This window comes from Bombus pascuorum, chromosome 1 (genome assembly GCF_905332965.1).
Source record: "Bombus pascuorum chromosome 1, iyBomPasc1.1, whole genome shotgun sequence".
Taxonomy (NCBI): Eukaryota; Metazoa; Arthropoda; class Insecta; order Hymenoptera; family Apidae; genus Bombus; species Bombus pascuorum.
The window spans coordinates 33,115,780-33,125,329 of NC_083488.1; positions in this window are offsets into that span (position 1 = coordinate 33,115,780).

The window sequence follows — 9,550 nt, forward strand, 5'->3', positions numbered from 1 at the left end:
TAAACGCAACATCCTACACCTGTAAGCCGAATCAGCTCATAAAGCTGCGCCCCAGTTACAAATTAGATCTTTAAACTGACAAATTATCTTCCCTATCGGTGCTCGTTCGTTCTAACCTGGCCGTTGCACACTCTCTGCCGGATAATGGATGATCTCTGAGCGTTGTCCGCGATAGCTGCGTCATTGTTCGATCCTCCACGGTCAGCCTAACCGATGAAACCCTGCTCACGGAGACTCCAGACGTTCGCCCTCGTAAAATTCACCAAATGGAAAAACTTCTCTTAACCTTTTCTCCCGCTCTATGTTCCACGATCTAAGCTGGTAAGAAAGCTCAAGAGGAATTCAATCTGGTTCGTGTGACTAATGAACGCATAAAACGCTCCTCTCTGTCACGTTTCACCTTTCTAACTGGATGTTTCTATTCCAGAGCGAGAGGGAAGGGGTTGAAATTCGAGCGAAGGACGAAGGGAAAACTCGACTTGGCAAATCTTTCGAGCTAATTCGTTTTTAGGACAGGATGTAACGTTAGAATTCAGGTCTTCGTTCCCCTGTGATATTCCGTCGAGTTTCTCCCTCGTCTTCTTTTTCCTCCCCTTACCCTTATTCGCTCTCTGGTTTAATCTTGTCCTCTGTTTCTCTTTAGCGACAGCGACTACGTCCTTTCATTTTTAAATCATTCCTACAGTAGTTTGTGGATCAGACCAATTGTCGAAATGCAAAGAACAACGTCCCTTGTACCTAATAGGCTTTGGAATTATTACAAGTGGTATGAGAAGTTCCTGGTGATAAGAAAAGATTACAAGGTCGTAACTACGTTGATTTTACATAAACGAATAATAACGCTATTTTGGAAAATGTGACTAGAGACGATGAGTAGCCGCTTGAAGGATATTTATAAGCGATTTACTGATCTTTCACAAAGGATCCTCGTGTGCAACGTTAATGGCCGACGATATAAACTTCGATACAAGTAGAATTAATACGGTGGTCGTGCGTAGAAATTGCAAAGGGCGGCTCTTTAAAAGGGTCAAAGCCCAAGTATAAAAAGGCTAAGCGAAGAAGTCACGAAGTTTCGAAACTACGAGTACCTTTTATGTTAGATTCCTTAGGAAGAAATGCAATTTAAAGGTCATTCGAAAAGACCGATTTCCGAGTTCGTTTGATGTACTTTTGAAACTCGTTATTTCACAATTCGCCGAGCAATCTTTATACAAGCTATACTCCTGTATTATTCATTTACCACATCTTTATCGAAATTATTCGCGCTTAACCGAAGTTATTTTTCTAAAGAAGAAAATATTATCTACGTGCCTTAATTCGATTTATTTCAAAAGATTTATTCTACTAGATTTCGCCGTTCTTCTTCCAAGGATAATATTTAAGAAAGGAACTTTCCATTAAAAATGCGTAGATTCGTTAGATTTATTTTCGAATATTGCAGCATATTTCGAGTAATGAAAATCGATCTCATGCGTTTTAATAAAAACATTTGTGTGTAACGTACAGAAAGCAGCGCAAATGTATCAAATAACGCAGACACATTTGGGCCTTTCACACGATATAGAAAAATCCGCGATGTTTGATTAAAGATAAATTAAAAACACGATCACAATTAAAATTGATTAAAAACCTTCTACGCATACGTATACGTATACAAATACGTATAGATGCGCGACATATTCTACGCAGATGCGATTCAGTTCTATTTTACATTTTAATAACGCGAACTTTCTACTTCAGATAGTCTGACACACATATTCCATCGAAAAAGATCTCTGTCCATGTTTATGACGTTTCTATACATTTTCTCTGCTCCTTTCATAAACGAACAGTTCATTAGCGTTCACAATAATTCAAACACTTTGATCGATTTGTAGCAATTGTAGTAACGACATTTGAATCTCATCCAGGTGATTAAATCAATTATGAATCAATAATGAGAAGCTTAGATCAGTAATCGAGTTTTCAGAAACCAAATCGCTCGGTTTCACTTTTTATCAATTTCTCGATTTCATTAGATAAATAGACGATTAATGTTCAATTCTCGAGAAATAAGTAATTTAGGTACTTCCATAAATCCTTTGCTATAAGATGATGATATAAAAGAGTAAATTTTAAGGCAAATTAAAAAAAAAATAGTATTTGCAACATCACCACTTTCTTCTAACTTTCAACTTATATAAATCATCAATGTTTTATAGCTTCTAAATATCTCGATTAGTATTTACTACTTTTTTATCCAATCAGGAGACTATAGATTTAAATTGACATTTTTCAACTACTCCACATTAAAATACTTCCTTTTAATCATCGACAGATATAAAAGAGAAAACAAATGTATCTCACATTTTCCGATCGATCTTAAATTGTATGACTAAATATAATCACATAAGCGACAGTCGCACCTCTTTACAGTATTAATTGTTGAGAATTTTGGATCCTAATTGCCGAAATAACGGTATAGGAACATTAAGTTTACACTTAGAATTTATATTAAAATAGTTATATATTTATTTGATAAACGATTTCAAAGATATTCATCGATACATACTTGCACGCGTTTTAGCACTTTCTTTGTCTCACCTTCTTCCATACCAGACTGTTAACTGAACACTTTACGTTCCTTTGTTTTTGAAACACCGCGCACTCACATACTTCCACACATCACATTCACATACGTGTGTCACTACTACGCGGATAATCTAATTTAGCACACAAAATTATACGTATCTTAATATTAATATAATTGTAAAATATAGTATACAGCACGCATAGCGCATACGTTCAAATATTGTACAAGTGCTCGAATATTGCTGTGAGTTACCCTACTTCTCGAGAGAAGCTTCCAAATGCCCGGATACTTTTCAGCGATACTGTATGGCGAACGATACGCGAAAAGCATGGTCTCGTGTACTCGAAAAATTACGAACGCATCGGTGAATACGTAATAAAAGGGGCAAAGTCTGACAAGGGTGCGCGTTACTGGCGTAGAGAACCTTTCACAATGGTTACCGGTAGAATCGTTCCCGGCTCTTTTGTATATTAGCTGCAATTTTGCGGCCTTGCGAGATCAAACGGGTTAACCTTGCCGCGAGCAACGCGTAATCTGACTTCAAAGTGGCCGGAAGTATGCGTTTCGTTGGCAGCGTTAGTTTCTGTACGCGCTGCATATATTGAAACCAGAAATGTTCGAAATATATAGGCGTGCAGGGAGAATGGCAGTTGAAGAAGAAACGGAGAAAGAATCCACGAATTCGTTTACTACGACGATAAGGGAAATTCGACGAGAAACTCGGTCGTCCTTGCGTTTTCTACTCCGACCAAGTTTCTCTCGTCTGATTATAAAAGTTCGTGGAACGATTCACGCGAAAGAAATCTTTCGAAAGGACGGACAGCGAACGTGGTTGAAAGAATCGCGTGCGGACGACATTTCTTCCACGCTTTTGATAACTAAAGACACGAATTTTTTCAGTTCGTTTGTTTGAACAACGCTATTCTTGTTTGCATTATGCAGTGAAGTTCACTTTATACGAGACGAATGTCGTTTTGATGGAACAATTATGGTTGAATCTGACAGTCATGATGTGTTTTCACAGGACATCGTAGTCTCTATACATTAGAATTATTTATTGTTTTGTCGACCATTCGCGCAGAGACGCGATCTCAAGGAGCGCGTCAACGGGAGTCGTAAATTCCCGTTACGATATACAATCGACGCCACGAAACTGATCGACCCCCTATTCCGGTTAGGATAATAGAGGCGATTGAAATAATTATAACGAGGTAACAAGCTATAGTGTACTTTTTATTCCAACAACAATTATAGACAAGATGATTACGCTCGTTGCGTATATATATAAACGTTAATTAGTATATGTTGACTGAGTTAAAGTAGTGAACCCAATGCAGAGATGTTGACTGATCTGTAGTCGTAGATCCAGTGAAGTTCGGTCACGATACAGTCGCAGAGAAAAGCTCTTGCTGGGTGTTGGTCGCCCCATCATCGGTTGCTTGCGGGTGAAAATCCCGGGAAACATGGGAAAACCCACGTTTCCCCACTTTTTATCCGATGAAGCAATAACCATAAGGAACATTTTGAGTCGAAGGTGTTTCATACCACTCAATGGTCTTAACGGTCAAATCGAATTGCTTAGTTTTACGACAGTTCCTTATGATTATTGCGGTCCAACTAATTATATCGTGGTAGCAAGTGGCAACCTCGACCGAGGGATAGATTCCGGGCTACGTAAAGAGTCACCGGACGAAACATTTATTCTTTATGGATTAGAATTTGAAATGCACAGATGCTATATGTATGTTCTGAAACTCGATAATCTAATCTGTCGGTAATTTATTCATTCCTCGAATTGCAATATTCTTTTTCCTACGGTAGTATCCGATATTCCGATCGATGCAAATGTTGGATACTGAATTTGAAACAATTGTAACAGAGAGCGGAAGTTTGGAAGGATACAGAGAGAGAGAAGTTAAAGGGTACAGGTACAAATCATACGGAACGTTATCATTTGCCTTCCCCGAGTGTTAGCGCTGTTCTCTTTATTAAAGGACGCAATTCGTTTTGCTGTGGTTCGCGCAAGTAGCGGCCACAACCCGCGATTCTGGTGATTTATTATCCCGAAGAGCGGATTCGGTTTTGCACCGGACAGAAGGCACGTTCGCTTAACACACAACCCATTAAGTAAGTAACGCTGGCCTGACGCAAAACCTGTCACGACTACTGCCCTATGTTGCAACGTATTCCCTTCTGTAACATTAACGATTGATATTGTACGTACAGTCGCGCACGTAAAAGCTGCGACCTACATTTTTATCAGTCGCAAATACAGTACGCGTGTACCCAAAATTTTCGCTGTATTAGCTGCACGACACAGATTCTAACTGATGCGACAAATAATCGATCGGATGTACTCTGACGTTCATAAGCATCAGAACATCTCACGCTTTCGTGTCAAATGTGATAATTTGATCGACCATGATTGAGGATAATTTTACTTTCCGTGAGTATCCTAATATCTGTTAACGTCTATGTGTATTATTGTGAATAATTATAAGAGCACTTTGCTCGATTTACATCAACAGAATAAATAAATATATTTGTTTGAATTTCCCGCAAGCACAAAAATATCCATAGTTCAAGTATCTCAGCCGATCTATCGAACAGTGTTTCTCCCAAGCAAAAGGACCATGCTCGAATGCAATCCAAGAATTTCAATCTGCAGATGCATTCCGCCCGTACCGAACGACCCAAAGGGGAAGCACATTTATTCTCCGACTATCTTCGCTTGGAAGAATGTAATTAATCGCAGGATCGATGTGTCAGAATGTCAAAATCGTGGAAAAACATCTGTGCATGCGGTTTTTCTCAGGCGAAAGGCGTGTCTTGGTAGCGAAGGCGATTAATTATGCAGGTGCATCGTGGTCAGCAAGTAGTACTGGTAAATGAAAAATCCACTGAAGCCGGACGTTTATCCCTCGCACAAGCAAGTAAAGCTGAATCGATTGGCAATCGAATTAATAGCTTCGACCTGGTCGTGTGGTTTAGTGCACACGTATACGTGTACGTTATGCATCAGCTAGGGGATAGCGTACGTGTGTGCACGCTATTAAACGTGAAAGACCGCACGTTGGAATCGGCTCTTAAAAGGAAAAGTAGAAAACCAGGGACGAGAAGAGGAATGAAAACTCGGGGTTTCTGGCTTCCTCTGAAATAGAAAGTAGCGTGAACGAGAGAAAACGGAAGAGAGAAACTCGTGCGACAATTCGTGATACAATTTAAGAGCAGTATCTTCGTTGTATTTCTTTGTAGTTATGTTTTAATTACGCTAATCTTTCTAATGAAATTGTTGTCGATTGATTTAGTTCGATACATTCTTATGTATCGTAGATTTCAACTTCTTTTTAGATACATAAGATATAGAATATAACAAACTTGTGTGGTAGAAGGTGTTGAAGTGTTCATCACTTCTAAGAAGACTCTATATCTGGTCTTTATTTTTCTTAAACCATCGACAGCGTATAGACAAAAGACTGGGACGAGGACAAACCATAAACTGTAGACAGGCGACGATGGCTTCAGGGTTTTCAGTCATAGGGTAGCACTGCTAGCGTGAGGATCTGGATCAGCTCAATTATATTCCGATTTGTATTTACACTTCAGTATTTAAAATATATTTCCTACCTTACAATTTATCCACGCGTTCCTTTGTATTCACATACATCTAATAACCTCAACAGAAAGTACTTTCTTTCGTTTTTTATAAATATTCCTTTCGCAATTTGTTTCTTAATACTATAGTTATGTATTTAGATAATTTTCCTGTTTTCAATTCATTTGATAAAAAATGGATCTTCGACGAGGTACCTTTAGGCTACAGATTTCTATCGCATAACGACATTTTTATAATTCTGCAATTATATGTCAAACATCACGATCAACCCATTTGTACAATTTGTAAAATTCCTTCGCAAATCATCGTTTCAGTATCATTTTGTAACTTTGTAACTTTTTACCGTGACGGAAGAAAATTGATTAACATCGATGATTTGTAACTCGTAGATTGTAAAATTTTGTTAATGGTATTAACTCAACTGCGTAAGAGGGTCCAGAAGATTTAAAAGGTTCACCGACCTTATCGCGGTAACCGCAATTAGCTTCCCGAACAGGTATCGCGGCGCAACAATGTTCGGTCCGGCGCAGACCGATAAATACCGATTATCAACGGACGAATAGCCTCTGTACCAGTTGGCTGGTGCTCGTTCGCTTCAATTTCAGCCCCGAGGAAAAATTCTCCAGCGAGAAATATCGGTGGCATGGCCAACGGTAATTCTACGGCGATCTCGCGGCGGACCGGAAGCCGGAGCAAAGTTTAAGAGCGGTTGATTCGCCAGAGTTTAACGGAGTTTCGTTCTTCTTTCGATGAATGCGGTCCGCTCGCAGCCGTCGAAATTGTTCACTTCGAGTGGTCGAACGAGGGAAGCCCGGTTGAACAGCGGCGCGAGCCATGGCCGCTGATTTTACGAGCTCTTCGAGTGCCACCGCCAACTTTCCACGACGTGTAAGAATGGGGTTGGTTAAATTACGCGAAAGGTGAGGATCGCGGGAAGGTAAAACTGGCGAATGAATATTTTCGGTAGATCGTTGGTGGTCATGGTTGAATTGAGATGGTTATATACCACGATTTCGATTATTCTCACCATCGGTGGATCAATCAAAATAGTTTTTGTCACAAATGATACGATTTAGAATATATACTTCGAGCGATAACGTTGGATTATATTAGGAATTAATAAGTTTGCACATTTTTACGTATAATCATATAATATTTACGAAAGAAAATGTTTTTATTGAAATGTTTATTACAGACAAGGGGATTTATATATTCGAAAGATCTTGTGCCTTCATTTTTCATCTTGTCTTAAAGACAGGCAGTGAATATCAGTGGAGAATTTTGAAACTCGATCATTTCTTGATCCCTTGCCTCGTTTAGAAACTCGAATAAAGAGCTCCTGCGTTGTTTTCGATTTCTTTTTCATTCAAACACCATCGTTACGAGCATGCAGCTCGTATACCATAAATCAAGTACGTCGCTATAAATAACGAAGCGAATGACGCGACTACAAAATCATCGTTAATAAGCTTGTCTTTTACATTAATTTTCTGCCTTGAATCTTCTTTGTATACCCACCCTTAATCGCAGAATTTGTTTTTTCTTTTAAAGTCTATTCGACACTGCTTAAAAATATGTAGCTCGGACGAAGATCATATCGTTGTCTGAAGCATATCAAAGAGCTTTGAACAGGAGGAAAATTAGCAACAAGAGAGAAAGAGGGAGAGAGAGAGAGAGAGCAAGTACATTTCTCCAGCTCGATATTTCAGCATGACCAGGCGTGCTGCCGTTAAAATTAGATAGCGCCAGCTCCGTTACCTCGTATCAATGTAGCGCACGCCCTCGTAGAATCGAACGGGATATTAGTTTGCAATCAGTTCGAAACATCGTTCCGTTGTCGGGTATCCGGTATCCACCTTGGTCGAAGTTTCTCGAATCAAGTATAGACGGTGCACGTAGGAACAGAGAGACAGGAGCGTGAGAGATCCCGGAAGACCTTGTTAGGAGCAAGTTTAAATGCTTTCAAGGTGTCGGTGCTGACCCAGTTCGCACGTAGGGCGACATTGGTCTAGGAGACTGTATAGAAGCACATCGGTTACTATCTTCCAAAATGTTTCGGTGTTAGTTACGTGAAGGCGAACACAATGTTCAACGGGTTAGAAACGTTACCATCCTGTTTTTCTTTGCAAATGGAAATTTGAACGTGTGTGATGGAACGTTCATGTTCGTTAATTCGAACCAGCACTAGATGTAATTAAGACGATTAAATAAAGGTGTAATTGATTAATTTGATGTAATAATTTGGGGTCTGGTTATACCGGTTCGGTGCATCATCATAGGTTTATTGTGTATATATAGGATACCGGTGAAGAAAGTTTCGAGACTCCAACACTGAAATTTAAGTATGAAACTTGCATCAAGGAAATTCAAAGTATATACATTGGTAAGCATATAAATAGTGACAGTTTGTTTTTGTAACTAATAACGTTTGAATAATTAATATTTATTTAATTAATATTTATTATTATTATTGTGATTAATATTACTGTATTATAATATGTAATATTATTGTAATACGTATAAAATGATACTTTCGCAGTAATGAATATTGGAGCAGTATGAATAATGTATATTTGAACAAAAAATAATTTCAGTTCTATAGTACAAAAACAAAGACAAGTTTTTATCTATATATTTTTAAAGAAGTATTGAAATGGGGTTGGGTTCTAATTTATATAACATTTTTCTATTATTTATACTTGTAAAATATATTAACAAAGTCTGATTTGAAAAATAATGTGGGACACTCTGTAATCCTAAAAAAAGAACGCCAAACCGATTCACAAATTATAAAGAAACTATCATAAATCCATTTAATACATTTTCCATGGAAATACTATATTTCTTCCACCCATTTCCCATACATAAACGTTAATTTCGCGTCGCACATGCACAATTTTCGCAGGGTCATTTTTGGCCCATAAATAACGCGACGTGTTGCGAGCAAACACAATGAATCGTCGCGCAACTAAATTCCAAACGCGAAGTACGCGATTCACCGATCCAGCATCTCTCTCTTCCTCTCTCTTTCTCTCGAAATACTTGGTGGGATAGTTAGAAGAGAAACGTGGCCTAGAGGCACGCGAACAGCTCGTTATTATTAATTAAAATTCCACGTGGTGGCTGCCGCAATCGAGAATACAAAGTTTCTACTGCTTGATCTTGCCTGTAGCTTTTTTCCTCGCTCCGAGCTCTAAGGAAAACTTTGCCACTGATTAACAAGTTCTCCAGTCTCTATCGGAAAACACGAACACGATCGTAACTGGATTATATGGAACATTTATATTCTACGTTCTTTAATGAAGCGGAATACTTTAAAATTCTTTTTTTTTTTCGATCTCGTAATTAGACTGCGAATGTTT